General features: G+C 34.3%; 1 long non-coding RNA gene across 1 annotated transcript in view; it reads left to right on the forward strand.

Moving 5' to 3' along the window:
• Positions 1-18,608, forward strand: part of LOC309629427 — an 86,465-nt gene that overhangs the window by 16,331 nt on the left and 51,526 nt on the right. Inside the window, exons 3-4 of the long non-coding RNA XR_014245074.1 lie at positions 5,888-5,982; positions 7,997-8,040. This is a non-coding gene — a long non-coding RNA (uncharacterized lncRNA). The remainder of the gene's footprint in view (positions 1-5,887; positions 5,983-7,996; positions 8,041-18,608) is intronic.

Raw genomic sequence — 18,608 nt, forward strand, 5'->3', positions numbered from 1 at the left:
CTTTATGCAGGAAGAAATGGAACAACATATTTAAGATACTTAAATATGGTATAAAAAATAAGGATAAAACAAATGAGCAATTGTGATATATTCTAAATCTATCATTACTTGTGACCTTGAGAATAAGGATTCTCAGTGTGAAAAGAAAGATGTAAAATAAAAAAGGTTAATTAAAAACCCTGTAGTCCTGAATTTGAAAAATCCTAGGGAAAAAAAAAAAAATCACCAACCAGTAGCAAATAGCAACCCTAGCTTCCAGACTATACTTTTGACATATCATTTTCTTTTGAAGGAAACCATAAAGGCTTCTTCAAGATATGATTGATTCCAGGTCCACAGCAGAAAATATACTAGAACATCTTGAAGTATTATATAGCAGAAAAACAATCAGAAATTACAAGGGTCATGTCACAAGGATTCAGAAGTCAAACTGAGGCTCTAATTGGCCATAGTTTGTATAAAAATTACAATAGATTGAAGCCAATCAGATATGTTTAAACTTGTGAGTTCATAATAATATTAAATAATATTTTTTAAAGATTTCATTGGTCACTGTGGTAGGCCTCCAGAGATATACAATTTTTACTGTATGTGGAAAAAGGGTCTTTGCAGATGTGATTAAGAATAGTTAGATGAAAAAAAAAAAGAATAGTTAGATGGTGGGACTTCCCTGGTGGCACAGTGGTTAAGGCTCCGTGCTCCCAATCCAGGGGGCCCGGGTTCGATTCCTGGTCAGGGAACTAGATCCCACATGCATGCCACAACTGAGGAGCCCTTGAGCCACAACTAAGGGGCCCGCCTGCCTCAACTAAAGACCCAGCACAACCAAATAAACAAATAAATATTAAAAAAAAAAAAGAATAGTTAGATGGGGAGATTATCCTCAATTATCCAGGTGGGTTTAAACATAATCACAAGTATTCTTATGAGGGAGACGGAGATTTGACTACAGACAGAAAATAAGAAGGTCATATGATGGAAACATTGTCAAAGAGAGAAGATGGAGGAAGCACCTGGACATGGGATTCTCACCTAGAGTCTTTGAAGTGAGTGTGGCCCTGCTGAAACCTTGATCTTAGCCCCATAATACTCATTTCAGACTTCTGGCCTCCAGCATTGTAAGGGAACAAATATATGTTGTTTTAAAGCATCAAGTTTGTGGTAATTTGTTACAGCAGCCATAGGAAACTACTATAGTCACAAATCATTATCTTAAAAACAAATGAAAGGAAAACAGCAAGCATTCATGTCACCCTACCTAAGTGAACCATACCACTTGGTAAATAGTAAATAAGTTTGTGTCTTCTTATAAACTTATTTCAGCTAATAAAAACATTAGGATATCACTATTTCACAAACACCAATGAATTAATGAATCTAGGCATTGAACACAAATGGCTGCACACATCAAAACTGAGTGAAGACAAGCTATAAGTGCCTTCAGATGAAAATTATAGTCTTACCAAAGGGATAAAAAGGTAGTTTTATCAAGCTTCTGGATCCCGAAGACAGTTTGCAAGAAATAGAAAAAATAGAATATTTGAATTACACCATGAATATGTAATCAGCAAAATTCATACTGTGAGAAAATGGACAGGACAAACACCTCAGTTCTTCAACAGACAAATAGTAAAGAATAGAAAGGGATGAAGGGAACACCTGTATATAAAAAGAGACTTATAAGACAATTCAAGTTAACAAAAATGGGTAAGGTTCTAGGGATGCCCACTTCAGTGATTGAAAACCATAAAAACTCCAAGGAAATGAGTATTATAAAAGTTGGGAAACTAGATATGGGTGGGAGGGGGCTGTGTGAGGGAAAGAGCACACAGAGAAGCTTCTAGGATGGCTAGTCAATTTCTGTTTCTTGGCCAGAGTGGTAGTTACAAAGGTATAGTGTTAGACTGTTTGGGCTGCTATAACAAAATACCACAACTGGGTAGCTTATACACAACAGAAGTTTATTTCTCACTGTATTAGAGGCCAGAAGTCCATGATCACAGCACTGGCATGGCTGGATGAGGGCCTTCTTCCAGGTCACAGACTTTTTCTTGTTTTCTCAGTAGGCAGAAAGGGCTAGGGAGCTCTCTTTTGCATCTTTTATAAGGCACAGTCCCATTTGTGAGGGTTCCACCCTCATGACTTAAGCACCTCCCAAAGGCCCCACCTACTAATACCATCACCTTTGGTGATTAGGATTTTAACATATGAATTTTGGGGGGACACAAAAATTCAGACCATAGCAGGTATTTAACCTTATAATAATTCACTAAGATTCATTTTCTTTTGTGCTTTTTTCTGTAATTTTATTTTATTTTACAATAAAAAGACAAAAAAGAAATAAAGTAAGTAAAAAGTACTAGACTGGCATACAACTAAAAAACTGGACAAAGTATAGGAGACAACTGTTTTCAGACTTCAGAAAACAGGCAGCACAAGGCTGTGATCCTAAAGAGAAGGGAAAGCACTTAAGTGAGTCCAGCAATCATTCTACCTTTCTAACTGGAGGCACTTTCCAGAATGAAAAGCAGGAAGGTAGAGCATAGACAGACCTGGGATATATTGAGTTCAGACCAACCAAAGTGTAGTAACATTAGTGAACAGTCCAGGCATTCAGCAGAGACCCCAAAAGGGTACTACCTTAGTAACAAGGCTAAATTACATCCACATTAAGGCTAGTCTAGCACCTCACAAACAAAACTTTTTAAACAACCTCAAATGGATGAATAATTGTGTTACACAAAAAAGTCAGCATTCTTTAGAGGAAAACTAAAAATCCAGACTCAACAACATGAAAATTCATATTCAGCATTGAATCAAAAATTACTAGACATGCAGGAAAAAGCAACTAATAACTAGGAATGCAATTAGTTAATAGAAACAAACCCATAAGTAAAATAATGATATTAGCAGACACATTCTTTAAAATAGCAATTAGAAATATTTTTAAAGAATTATAAGAGGAAAGAAAGATATGAAAAGAGAACTAAAATGAACTTTGAGACCTGAAAAATATATCCAAAATGAAAGAAAAAAAAAAAACACAGGAAACAATAAATGGGCTTAATGGCAGATTGTCCAGTGTAAAATAAAGAATCAATGAACTTAAAGATATAGCAGTTAACAATTGTTTAAACTAAAACACAGAGAGCAAAAGGGCTGAATATAAATGAACATATTCACTCTGTGAGCTATGGCACTATATCAAGTGATCCAACTTAAGTACAAATGGTGTTCCAAATGAGGGGAGCAGAAATTTTTTTGATGAAATAACAGTCAAATATTTTTTCAAATTTTAAGAAAATTATAAACTCACAATCCCATGAAGCTCAATAAGCCCCAAGTAGAGCAAACACAAGAAACCATACCAAGGGACATAAAATCGAATTGTTGAAAATCAGTGATAAAGAGAAAAATTTTAATGAACCAAAGATTAAAAAAGGGGGGGCATTGTCCATGCTTTGGAATTAATAAGGGTTAAAATTGACTTCTCATTAGAGACAATATCAGCTGGAAGGCAATGGAAAAACATCTTCAAAATAATGAAAGAAAAAGAAAACTATTGATCAGATTCCATATCTAGTTAAAATATCCTTCAAAAATAAAGGCAAAAATAAAGACATTTTCAGACAAAGCTAAGAAAATATATCATTAACAGTCCAGCTACAAGCACTACAAAAATAAAGGAAGTTATTTTTGGCTAAATAAAAATATAGATGGAAATTTGGATCTGCACAAATATTCTTACAGTCCAATTAAAAGGTAGAGATTTCAGACTGGATGGAAAGGCAAGGCCAAACTTTACGGTGTCCACAATAATCACTTTAAATATAAAGACAATTATAGGTCTTTAGGCATAAAGAAGATAAAGTGGCTATATTAATATAGGACAAAATCAATTTCAGGTCAAACAATATTACCAAAGTGAAGAATGCCATCTCATAATAATTAAAGGATCATTTAATCAAGAGGACATAATTCTAAATGTGTATGTGCCTAATAATGAGCTTCAAAATGCAAGAAGCAAAAACTAAGAGAACTGAAAGGAAAAATAAATTAATCCATAAATGTTGTTGAAGATTTCAACACAGTTTAGTAATTCATAAAATAAGTTGACAGAAAATTTCTCTAAGATTTTAGAAAACATGAATAACAATAGCACCCTGATTAGCATAGCATCAGTCCTAACTGAAATTATAGAAAACTATACCCAACACAGAATACATCTTATTTTTGAATAGGCAGGAAATATTCATCAAGATAGATCATATGTTGAGTCATAAAAGAAGTTCCAATAAATGTAAAATAATCAAAGTCATACAGCATGTATTCTGTGACCACATGAAATTAATTTGGAAAACAATGGCAACAATTATCTTGAAATAAATATCTAAATATTTTAGAATTAAATTACACAGTTCTACATACCCCATTGGTCAATGAATAAATAACATGGTAAATTAGAAAAAATGTTGAACTGAATGAAATGATATTATTTTTGAACTATAATGAAAATAACACATCGAAATTTGTAGGGTGCAACTACAGTAACTTACAGGGAAATTTACAGCTTTAAGTGCTGATATTAGAAAAGAGGAAACATTTAAAAACCAATGATCTAAAACCAATGATCTAAGCTTCTATTTTAAAAAGTAAAGCAAACAAACAAAAAATTAAACCCACTGTAAGTGGAGGAATGAAATAAGGAATAGAATAATAAATTAAATGGAAAATAAACGATAGAGAAAATCAATTGAACAAAGAGCTAGTTCTTTGAAAAGATCAATAAAATTGATAAACCTCTTGCTAGACTGATTGGGAAAAAATGAAAAAAGACAAAAATTGCCAAAGACAGGAATGAAAGCGGAGAAAACGCTATGGAGCCTACATACATTAAAAGGATAGTAAAGACATATTTTGTTAAAAACTATGACTACTTAGATAAAATAGAATACTCCTGAAAGGCCAAATTAAAACTGGCATGGGGGGAAAAAAACATGTAAGTCTCCTATTTAAAAAAATGAAATTGATTATTTTAAAACTTCCCTTTTACAAAGGAAACAGCAGTCCCACACGGTTGGACTGGTAGATTAAAACAAATATTAAAAGGAAAACATCACTAATCTTATACAGACTCCTTCAGAAAATAGTGGTAATGAAACTATTACCAATATCCAATTCATTTTATGATGCCAACAGTATCCTAATACCCTAAAACCAGACAGAGACATTGTAAGTAAACAGAACTACAGACCAGTATCCCTTAGGAACATAGATTCAAAAATTCTTATCAGAATATTATAAATTCAGCAATATATAAAAATAATACATCATAACTAAGTGGAATTTATTCTAGAAATGCAAGATTGATTTAATTTTCAAAAACTACAGATACTTAATTTGAAATGGGTCATTGATCTAAACATAAAAGCTAAAACATCATAGAACTTCTGGAAGTAAACTTAGGAGAAAATCTTCACAGAGCTGGAGTAGAAAAAAGTTTTTGAGATAAAACACCAAAAGTTCTCATCATGAAATCAAAAACAATGATAAATTTGGGGAATTCCCTGGTGGTCCAGTGGTTAGTACTCGGTGCTTTCACTGCTGTGGCCCCAGGTTCAATCCCTGGTTGGGGAACTAACATCCCACAAGATGCAAGGTGCGGCCAAAAAAAAAAAAACAAGGATAAATTTATTTTATCAAAGTTGAAAACTTTTTTTAAAATGCTTTTATTGTAAATTTTATAGTTTAACAAATTATTTAATAAAATATATAAAATATATTTTATGAGGTAAGGAACTAAAGTAACTGGAGAACTGGTTACAAAGGTTATTGAGAGAGTGGGCATGTGGATTCTGAGATCTAATTGTCTGAATATAAATTGCAGGTACTAACAAGGAGAGCGTCCTGACTCCGTTAACATCCTGAAGTAATTCTTCATGCCAGGAAATTACTGCAGCTTTTAAAACTCTATTTGGCAGGGTAAGACCACACTTCATCCCAGGGTAGAATGTAAGAGCAGCTATATGTTTTAAGACTAGTTTGAAATCTACTAATATTCTTTTTTTTAACATTTATTCTATGATTCTGACTTTCCTACTCCTTTTCTCTTTTCCAGTTTCTTCTTAATTATTAGCTGTTGGTTTACAATGCTCACCCAGTTTATCCTTACTTAATTGTTTTTCCTTGCTTGAAGGACATATAGAGGTGCCAAAAGATATCATGGTGATAACTGCTTTCTGGTATAAACCTGTATTACTATGTGTTTTGTTATGACACAGTCACAGTCTTGGTTCCTTTTGGAGTGGTTTTAATAAATGAGTTATTTTTAGATTTTGCAATAGTATCTTTGTTATATTTTTCCAGTTTTATTGATATATAATTGACAAACAGCACCGCATAAGTTTAAGTTGTACAGCATAACGATTTGACTTACATATTTGTGAAATGATTACTGCAGTGAATTTAGTCAACATCCATCATCTCATATAGATACCAAAAAAAAAAGAAAAATTGTGTGTGTGTGTGTGTGTGATGAGAATTCTTAGGATTTACTCTCTCAACAACTTTCAAGTGTGCCACAGAGCAGTGTTAACTATAGTCATCATGTTGTATATTACACCCCTATTACTTGTTTATCCAATTACCCTCACAGCCCCACGTCTGGTAACCACAAATCTGATCTCTTTTACTATGAATTTGTTTTTTGTTTTTGTTTTTGGTTCCACATATAAGCGAGATCATATGTATTTTTCTTTCTCTGTCTGACTTATTTCACTTAACATAAATGCCTCAAAGGCCATCCATGTTGTCACAAATGGCAGGATTTCCTTCTTTTTATGGCTGAATAATATTCTATCATATACATATATATATATATGGTGATATATATATATATATGTGTGTGTATATATATCATAACTTCTTTATCCGTTCATCTGTCAATGGACACTTTGGCTGTTTTCATGTCTTAACTATTGTAAATAATGTTGCTATGAACATTGGGGTGCTTGTATCTTTTAGAGTTAGCATTTTCATTTCCTTCAGATATATTTCCAGAAGTGGAATCGCTAGATCATATGATAGCTCTATTTTTAATTTTTTGAGAAACCTCTATACTGCTTTCCATAGTGGCTGTACCAATTTACAATTCCTCCAGTAGTGTGCAGGGGTTCCCTTTTCTCTACATCCTCACCAGCATTTATCTTTTATCTTTTTGATGATAGCCATTCTAACAGGCATGATGTGCTATCTCATTATGGTTTTGATTTGCATTTCCCTGATGATTAGTGATGTTGAGCACCTTTCCATGTACCTGTTGGCCATTTGTATATCTTCTTTGGGAAAATGTCTATTCAGGTCTTTTGCCCATTTTTAATTGGATTATTTGCTTTTTATACTATTGAGTTGTATGAGTTCTTTATATATTTTGGGTATTAGCCCCTTATCAAATATACAGTTTGCAAATACTTTTCCCCATTCTGTAGGTTGTCCTTTTACTTTTTGATTATTTCTTTTGCTGTATGGAAGCTTTTTAGTGATGTAGCCCCACTTGTTTATCTTTGATTTTGTTGCTTGTGCTTTAGATGTCATATCCAAAAAATTATTGCCAAGACCTATGTCAAGGAGTTTTTTTCTTATGTTTTCTTCTAGAAGTTTTATGGCTTCTGGTCTCATTTTGAAGTCTTTCATCCATTTTGAGTTAATTTTTGTGAAAGGTATAAGATAGGGGTCTAATTTCATTCTTAGAAATATTCAGTTTTCCCTGCGATATTTATTGAAGAGACTGTCATCTCCATTGAGTATTCTTGGCTCCCTTGTCAAATATTTGTTGACCATATATGTGTGGATTTATTATGTTTCTAGGCTCTCGATTCTGTTCCCTTGGTCAATGTGTCTGTTTTTATGCCAGTATCATACTGTTTTACTTACTTTAGCTTTGTAATATAGCTTGAAATCAGGAAATGATGCCTCCCACTTTATTCGTCTTTTTCAGGATAACCTCTGCTCTTTAAAACACATGATTAAGAAAATGAAAAGGTAAGCCATATTGGGAGAAAATGTTATATCTATCAAATTTTATATATATATATATGTGTGTACGTGTGTATAATTATACATGTATAATACACATAATATATATTTATATTATAATTATATTTTATATAAAACTATATGTATTACATAAATATGTAAAAATATAGGTAGTCAACAAACACATGAAAGAATGCTCACTATCAATAGTTGTCAGAAAAATACAAACTGAAATGCAATTGAGTTACTACTACACATCGTTTCACATGGCTAAGATTAAAATAACTAGAAATAACAAGAGTTGGCAAGGATGTGAAGCAACAGAAACTCATACATTGCTGGTGGGATTGTGAAATAGTAAAACACTTTGGAAAACTATTTAGCAGTTTCAGCAAGATCTTGTTGTAGAACACATTTACACAAATAAGTCAATGTCAATAAATAGCCTAAAAATTTACCTTATTCTAAAAATAAAGAGAAAATTATATAGAAATTCATCCTAGTTACAATCAGTGCTAGAAGATGATGCAACATTATTTACATTTTCCTCAGGAAAAGAAAGAACATCAGAAGAATTTAATACAAAACCAAATTATTATACATGTTTAAAGCCAACAAACAGAGTTTTCAAGCCTAAAAAATCAGAGGATAGATTATATTAATTTTAAAAAGAAAACCATTGAAATTATTAGGAAGAAAATAAGCTTAAAACTAAACCAAAGAAAAAAGATAACCTTATAATAAACATTAAAAAGTTAAAAGAAGAAAACAAAACAATTTGACAAAACTAAGAGCAAACATATCTATCAGATCAATAAATTTAAATAAAATAAACTCACCTAGTGAAAGAGGAATCTCTTAGGTCAAATCATAGAGCTAAACCTAAGTATAAACTGTAGATTCAAGAGATTCATCTAAAACCAATCTAATCCAGAAAGGCTAAAAATTAATAGTTGGGCACAGACATACCTGCAAATGCCAACAAAATGAAAATAGGGGATATTTGTGCATGTTTGTATGTGTCAATTATTTTGCAGAAATTGCTAGGTGCTTATCAGTCCCACTTCTCCTTCCACATAGGAAGACTGCCTTTCCCGGCCCAAACTGCAATATGAATATGGACTTGTGACTGGATTCTAGACAAAGTAGTGTGGTAGATGGGATACATCCACTTCCAGGGTTGACAGCAAAATGTTTCATGCAACCTTCTCACTTTTTCTCTTAGCCAGCTAAAAGCAAAAGATCCGGCATAAAATTCTGAGAGGGTCATAGTAGATGGCTTGAACTAATTTACTCTTTTCTAAATATAAATATATAAAGATGATAGTTTATACTTATTCCTCTAGAAAATATGGTCCTCCACACCAGAAGATAGCATCTCTGGGGGTGATTTCCTAGTTCTGGGGCCTTGATCTGCTCAAATCCCAACTCTCAGATATCCTTAAGCTTCAAGGGAAAGGTAATGTTGAAATATTGCTGGGTAGTGCAATATAAAAACCACTTTTTTTAATGGAAGTATAGCTGATTTACAGTGCTTCAGGTGTACAGCAAAGTGATTCAGTTATACAGTTATACATATATACTATACAGATTCTTTTCCCTGATAGGCTATTATAAAATATTGAATGTAGTTCCCTGTGCTATACAGTAGGCCATTGTTGTTTATCAGTTTTATATATAGTAGTGTGCATCTCTTAATGCCAAATACCCAATTCATCCCTCCCCCCCCTTTCCCCTTTGGTAACCATATGTATAAAAACCATTTTTATTCACCTACTTTCCACCATGTAAAGGTTCTAAATCATCAAAGCTTTGTCCAACTATTAATATTTTCAAGTCAGTCCAACCATTTGATGAGGACGATCTAATTCCTAGCATGTCCCTTTGTCTAAATAATTTCTTTTTTTATGTTGTGTACTTACTCTTGACATATGGTTATGATTTTTGGTTCTTCCAGCAGCCTTTTCATGATCTTTTAACTAAAAAGTTATTGCTAGCTTCTAGTTACCACTTTTGTTACTGAATATATCTTTCTTGTTACTATCTCCTGGAACCACTTTTCGAATCTCTCCTTTAACTCAGATGCCATGATTTTCTCTCTCACAAAATGGAATTTTCTGTTTTTTCTCTTAAAGTTCTAAAGAATTTCTGACTATGATATTTATAGATTTTTTTTCAGATTTTCTGGTGGTTTTTAACTAGTGATAAAGTGCTGAATTATATCAATGTATTAAAATGTGTTTTGAGCAGTAAAATAACACCACATTTTAGATTTCAAAATCCAATTGAACTGCTCTAAAATCTCAGCCTTAACCAAATCACTGTTGACAAAATGATGGATGTTATATTCCTTTAAAAGTTTCCTTCTGGTATTATTTAAAATTTCCCGTTTCCCTTTTCCCATCTATCTGGAGTGTCTGTACTTCTTTGGCCCAAATCAAATATTGCTCTAGGAGTTTGGACAACATAAATGACCTCTCCTGTCTTGTAGACCCTTGGCTTGCGTAAAGTTTAAAAGTACATCCTTGGACGTTAAATCATCCTGTTACTTATAAAATTGGCTCATGTTCTCCAAGTCTACTTGCCAATGTTGTTACATATCTAGAATCTCCTAATGTTGTCTTAAAGTGAGAAAAATAAAATGTGCTTTATTGTGGAGAACATAAACATTTTTTTTACTTAAAGATTGTACTACCTGATTCAATTTACCTTCTTGTTCCTTCTTAACTGCTTATGAAAGACAGGAGACACAACCCCTTTGCTAATAGTTCCTAGAAAATAGTAAATCATTCTAAACAAGTTCTGTGCCCTGTTAAGTCTAGAAGTTTTATTAAAACAGTGGCTGTCTCATTTTTCTAAGGCTGCCATAATAAAGTACCACAAACTAGGTGGCTTAAAAAAATTACCCAAAAATCTATTGTGTCACAGATCTAGAGGCTAGAAGTCCAAAATCAAGGTGTCTGCAGGGCTATGCTCTCTCTGAAACATACAGGGGGATCCTCCCCTGCCTCTTCCTCGCTTCTGGTAGTTTACAGCAATTTTTAGCATTCTTTGGCTTGTAGATGCGTTACTCCAGTTCTCTGTCTTCACGTAGTGTTCTACCTGTGTCTCCTGTTGGAAGCATTCCTCCCTTTGAAACTCAGACCTGTAGATCAGAGTGTAAGGTTGCAGGTATAGGGAGCAAAAATTTTGCTAGTGGATCACTAGGAGTAATAGTAAGTGGTGCCACTTTCATATTCTTCAGGAGGCTATTTGCGTCTAAATCAGCATCCAATATATGGTATTGTTTCTTCCATAGCCAGTACTCACAGGGCCAGGTATCAGAGGTAGAAATGGGAATGAATCCTATTGCTGTTTAATACAACTGTTTCCATACTAAGTTGACCAATAATAGTGTTTTGATGATTAATTAAAATTAACTCTCTTAAAAAAGCTTTTAGCAATATTTTAATCACTAATGTAAACACATAATTATATATTGCTTATACTTTAAATTTTGAAAGAGAGCTGAGTTGAAGTTTATTTGTGCCTTATCTGAATTCTTCATAGTTCTCTTCTTTCTCCATCTGTCAGTGTTGACTCCTTAATCTTACCATCTCAAATTCCTCATTTATCCTTATCAAAGATAGAGAGGAAAAAAAAAAGATAAACTCAGTCACCTTAACAACTCAAGAAAAAGAAATAAAGTAATAACACGAGAGAAACAAGTTAAAAAAAAAAGAGGTAAGATTTTTAGACTTTATATTTTTGAGTCTAAAATACTTTGTGACTAATTTTTCACAGCGACTTTATCGTCATTGCCATCTGCCTTGAGTTCTTAAGTACTAGATGTGTGATATTTATTAATAGAAAAGAATGTGGACACTAGTCCATGATTTATTTACTGTTTCTTTCATGTATAATTTTATTATTTATGAAATATTTTTACATACACTATTTCACCTAATCAAAAGCCCTTAGAAGTAGATTTAGAAGTAGCCTTTTTTTCAAATAAGAAAACTGTTTCCAGGCAGCTAAACAATTTGTGTTCAGTCATATAACTAGTTTAGTGGCAAATAGGAAACTCAAAATCCTTTTTTTTCTGCTAAACTCAGCTTTCCAACAATGTTACAAACTGAATATTCTCTAGTGAATATTATAATAAAGATTAGTTGGTATATTAAAATTCTCCTTTTAACCTATCAAAAATTATGCTACTTGTATGAACCCCATTCTAAAAGATATAATGGTATAAAAAATCTAATTTTTATTTATAATTTACTTACTATTTTAAAAATACCACTGGATTGTTTGAATATTAAAATGTCTGATAAAACAATTCTAAGAAAAAAGCAGTTACAGCTGAAAATGATCATTTCTTAGTCATGAGAAGGTTTTTTTAGTTATAGTCTAAAAAGGCCTCATGCATCATCCAATATAATTTTCACAATTATTTCTTGTGTTCATCCCAGGGACATTTAAAAAGTTGTGGGGGCAATGTTTCCTTTTATATACATTTTCTGTAGTAAAGGATTATAAGTCATCAGGTGCCAGTGTAGTTGAGAAGGTCATGGGTATAACTCCTAGAAAAAGTATTTCACTTTGAAAGGAAATGACTGCACCACTTTGTTTAAAAACAGTTCAATGTGTTAAACTTGAGAAAAATGGTACACTTCCATGTACTGGTGATGATCTAATTTATACCTGCAACCTTGATTGCTCCTCTGAGCCCCATACACACATATCTGCCGTTATGACCTATCCACTGGGACGACCATTAGGCACCTCAAGTTTAACCTGGCCCTAACAGAACACTTGTGTCAGCCTTTTAGCCCCATCTTTGTAGATGGCTAAAATCTCAGAGTCTTATTTCCTCTTTCCTTCACACCTTACATCCAACCTATCTGCAAGAACTGTTTGGTTTATTTCCAGAATATATCCTGAGTCCGACCACTTCTTGAAACCACTACCCCTACCATCCTAGTCCAAGTCGCCATTATCTCTTATTCAAACCACAGCAATAGTCTCCTAAATGTCTGCCTGCTCCTACCAGACCATTACCCTACCATCCAGTCTCTACATGGAAGCCAGGGTGATATTTTTACATTGTAAGTTAGACCATATATGTTGCCCCATAGCCCAGAATATGGCCCAATGTCTTTACCTTGGCCTAAGGGCCTACATACCCTTGTCTAGCCTCATTTGATATCACTCTCCCCCTACCATTGCTCCAGCCACACTATCCTTCCAACTCTTCCTACAAATACACCAAGCTTTCTCTGGCTTCAGGACCTTCCTACTTGCTATTTCTTTTACCTTTCACTGGGTATTTTTGCAGATTCAGTCCTTCATCTCATTCAGGTGTCTGATCAAACGTCCCCCTGAGAAGCTTTTCCTGATTGCTTTATTGTACAATGCTACCCTTCTCCACTACTTAGTTTTTTTTTTTTTTTTGTATTCCTTGGTTCTTTTTCTTCATAGGAAGTATTTATTTTTTGTTTCCGTATGAATTGTCTGTCCCTCCTGTAAGAAGAGTAGCTTTGTCTTTTTCATGGCTTCATCCCCAGTGCCTGGTACAATGCCCAATGCTTAGACAGAAATAAGTATTTTTGAATGAATGTATAAATGCATTTATTTAAATACTCATAGTTTTAAAATTGAGGCAAAATAGTTTAATTTAAAAATGTATAATGCTCACTTAAAAAAGTTATATTGCTTTGGAAAAATCTCAGTTAAAATTGTATGCGGTTTGCTTCTATGAAGAGAGTTGATATGCTGAGTGAATCAAGTATTAATGGACACACCTGGTGGCAGGTGCAGGTATTGCAAAAATAAAGACTAAAAAAACAATTTGTCTCCATCTACAGCAGTGGTTCTCAACCTTGGCCATACATTAGAATCACCTGGGGAGGTTATACAAGTCTAGTGACCAGGACCGACCCCAGAACAAGTAATTCAGAATCTTTGAGGGTTGTATCCAGGGGTCTATTAATATGTTTCTAAAAGTTCCCCAGCTGATTACAATGGACAACTAAGAATGAGAACCACTGATCTATAAGGTAGGGGATTTTTGCAAAACTATTCCCCATGCTGACAATAGTATAGGAAGTATTCAAATACTTGTTAAATGAATTAATGAGTGAGTGACTGAATGAATGGGTGAATGTAAAGGGTGTTGATAGCCAGCTGAACTCTTGAAAACCATTCAAAGCCAGATTTAGCAAATAAAAATACCGAATTTCCATTTAAACTTGAAATTTAGAGGAACAAGGAACTTTTTTCAGTAATCCATGTCCCAAATATTGTAGGGGGGGCATACTTATACTAAAAATATGTATTTATTATTTGTCTGAAATTGAAGTTTAACTGGCATCCTGTATTTTATGTTGCAACCCTATCTATTGATGAGGGAACAGTTCAGGTTCTCTTGTAAAAATCATGTTATTAAAATATTTAAAACTATTCACTGTTTTTTTTTAAATTTATTTATTTTATTTTTGGCTGCATTGGGTCTTCGTTGCTACGCACAGGCTTTCTCTAATTGCGGTGAGCGGGCTTCTCATTGTGGTGGCTTCTCTTGTTGCGGAGCACGGGCTCTCGGCACGCAGGCTTCAGTAGTTGTGGCTCACGGGCTCTAGAGCGCAGGCTCAGTAGTTGTGGTGCACGGGCTTAGTTGCTCCGCGGCATGTGGGATCTTCCCAGAGCAGGGCTTGAACCCGTGTCCTCTGCATTGGCAGGCGGATTCTTAACCACTGCGCCACCAGGGAAGCCCGGCAATTCACTATTAAAGCGGTAATTTAATCTCTCCTATCTTCAGCTATGAAAAGCTACCATAGAAGCAGTCTGTTATCCTTAGGAATAAACTTAATTTTGCACTGTTAAGCTATTGATAGAGTAATCATAAAAATGAGGTGAGTTCTTGTGCATTATAGGTTTTCCAAACGAACTTAGAATTTAAATTCTTCAGTATCTATTTTCAAGCTATCAAATCTTGTACCATAGAGTAAGGAAAGCAAAATTCAGACTGTTTTTAAGACCTATGAAGTACATTCTCAGCATGACTTCTGAATCAGGGGCTACATTAAGGTGCTGTGTCTTGAATTCTCCACAGGTCCCTAGGAAGTGTGAGAAAGACAGGAATCCTTCAGACTATAGACTTTATTTCTCCCTAGCTATTTTCTGCTCATTATACTGACCAGCTAAAACTAAGATTAAATGATAATAATGAATAATACTTGACTTTAATTCTGGAAAAAGAAAATTATTGAAACAAATCAGTTGAATAATTTGTCATGCAAGCGGAAGTATCAAGGACATTGCCTTTTTCTTAAAGGATCCGTGTAAGTTCCAATCCTTTGTAAATGGCAGATAAACACCTTTCACCAGAAGGTGGCATGCCCATATGTTCAGAAACTCTCCAGTGAATGGGTGACCCAAAAAAGGATCAATTACCGGTTGATTATCAGTGTGGAAAGAATGGAATGATGAAAAGGCAGAACAGAAAAGGCTGTTCACATTTGTAATGTTTTCTGTCCCCAACTGAAGTGCACAGCGTGGACCGGTTTCTATGCTTCCTGCAGAATTTGCAGGAAATGGCTTGCTGAGAGTTAGGTGGTCAAAATTTTTGATTTTCTTGGAACACTACCTTTTATTGTTTGAAGATATCTTCTTCAAAACTTGCCCAAATGTTGTAATAAAAACCAAACTTTTGCAGCACTTTTCTTGGTTATATGCCATTTCTTTGCAGACATGTTAGCAGGCAGCCATCCCTAAATCCAATGATGGATTAAAAAAAAACAAAACCAAAAAATCAGGAGGGGAAAAGGTCTATCTCAGATAGAAGTTTTAATCTGTTTATCCCATAAGTCTGAGACTATTTCGGCAAGGGCAAACTCAGACAAGCTATATATTTTCTGCATATCGCTCTGGCTGACAATCTGAAGTGAGGATACAAGAACATAGGAACTCAAATTGATTTTTCTGACATGGACTGCATATGGCCCTATGCTCTTTCACAAACATTACTGCACCTTACTTTCTCAGAGCCTGAGATGACATAATTGCAAGCTTTATCACTTTTCAGCAACACACACTATTTAAGATACCTGATGCAGATGTGAACATAACTTTGGAATTCAAAATTTCAAATTCTGTTCCTTAGAAGGATTGTCCTGGGAAAGTGGATTCAGGTGTGGAGTGCTTAGTGCGTAGCTCTATTTTGACTTTTAGGAGTTGTCCTCATATTTACTTTGCAATTCAGTACAAAGATAGATGCTCTCAATTCAATAGGTTATACCTGAAACTATTTGATTCCCTAATTACATTTGTCAAGTTTCAAACATATGCATAGGTGTATCTTTTTAGTACATTGATTTTATGTTTATTTTTTTAAACTGATACCTATGGTGGTAATAATAATAATAATAATAATAGCTACTTTTTGCTGAGGTAGTACAGTAAAGGTTAAAGGCAATGGCCCTGAGGGGTTTTCTTCTTGGGCTCTGACCCTAGCTCTGTCTCTGATTAGCTGTGTAACTTTGGCAAACTATTTAATCTCTCTAAACCTTAAGAGAAAATAAATGCCAAGTCTCCAGCATGTAGTAGGCAGTAGATGGTTGGTAGCTGCTCTTCTAAGGGTAGAATTTGTAAACTGGAAGTTAACATTTCAATGAACTCATCTCTGCATGATAGATAACAGCAGTACTTACCTTTATGGCTTTTGTGATGATTAAATGATGTAAAGTATATGACATACTGAGTTTGGTAGCCTGCACATAGTAAGCAAGTCAATAAATGGGAGCCATTGTTTTATTGTTATTATTATTCTTTTTTCAGGCACCATATATACTATATCTATCACCAATAAAAATATTATCCCCATTTTATTAAGTAGAAACTGGCCCAAACAGCCTAAAAGGAATTCGAGCCCGCAGTCAAACCCCAGTCTGGTTCCAAAGCCCCAGACCCTTTCATGACAATCTATTTGGCTCTAACCAATGGCTATTCCGACATCAAAAGAGCTGACATTGAGCAACCAAGGAACAAGTTTTATTTCAATTTAATTGTTCGGAGATGGGAAATTCCTCACACCACTTTGCTGATACTCTACTATACAGTTACTGAAAAGTTCATTGTTTACTCTAAGTTTTGAGGCCTTTTTAAAAAACATCATAATGATATTATCTTCTATCATTCAGACAATGAGATTACAGAGATTTCATAACCGAATTTGATATAAAGAAAAAGACAATATCATATTCTTTAAATTCTCCAAAATCTCTGACAGAATTATAGACTTCTTTGTACTTCTTGGTGCATTTTAAAAGAAGAAAGCCGATGTGAAGTATTTTGTATAAGGATGTTATATGAAATTATTATTTTTTACCTCTAATGCTTAGTTTTGACTGCTAGTGTTTACAAAATGCGCCTGACTAAACATAATGAGTCAATCAGTTGGTGTTCCAGATGTTTGGGAAATATCCAGATGTTTGTGATCTTAAAAAAGGATATTTTCAAAACAAACATTTTATTTTCCCACTTTTCAGCTGCATGTGCTAGCCTAGCTATTATCAGACTTAACTATAATTTGCTTTTTAGTGTAAAATAACCTGAATCTTTTCACAGAGAAAATCTGATTTCAAAAATATAAACATTAAGTCACTTTGGAAACATTTTAGAAAATTTGAGTGGAAAGATTGGCAAACTTTTTCTGTCAAAGACCAGATAGTAAATATTTTAGGCTTTGCAAGCCTAAAATCATTCTTGAAACTCTACAGCTCTGCCTTTTGTAGAGTTCATAGGTGTGGTTGGATTCCAACATAGCTTTATTTACCAAAGCAAGCAACAGTGGGCTGCATTTGTTTGGCCTAGGTCTAAACACACTGAAGATACTAGATATATTCTGTTTTGGGTAATAAGTAAACATCTGTCAACATAAATTAGGGAGAAGAAATTTCAAAATGGTAGCATCTATCCCTGTTTAGTTGGCCTTGAAGATGTGCTGATTATGCTTCGTGGGCCCTCACGTCCTTGTTCTCCCTTCTCTGCCCTCCTCTGTCTCCTGGGAGGCTGACCTTAACACACTACATCACCACTGGACATTTGTGTGACACCAATAGGAGATGAGAAGCTAGAAGGAGGGAGAAATTCTTCCAACTTTGCAGTGCCTCTCCCAGACACAGATAATTCACTGCCTACCAAACCTGACTGCTGTGTTCTAAGGGAAACCCATACTGTGCACAAATCTTTCCCCTCTCCTCCAAACGCAAGTGTCTTGCTTCTGTATATATTCTCTCAGGGCAAGCTTCCTACTGATTGTCACTTAGAAAACAGCTAAGTCTGCTAAGTATTGACTAAACCCTGGGGTGTGTGGGTGGTGGATGTCTCTTTATTAGAGGACTCCAAGAAATGCCTTAAAAAGTAAATAAGAAAGGAATTTATAAAGATGGTACCAAAAGCTGCCCTGTGGAAAATGAGGGCAAAAGAGCCATTCTGGCAATTCCTACCATAGAGAAAATTCATTATTCATAAGTTCAGCCTTGATACTGGCAATGAACCAAGATTTGGAGGCACAGGTTTGTTGTGTCACCTCACCA

Source organism: Balaenoptera borealis (genome assembly GCF_965194805.1).
Source record: "Balaenoptera borealis genome assembly, chromosome: 5".
Lineage (NCBI taxonomy): Eukaryota > Metazoa > Chordata > Mammalia > Artiodactyla > Balaenopteridae > Balaenoptera > Balaenoptera borealis.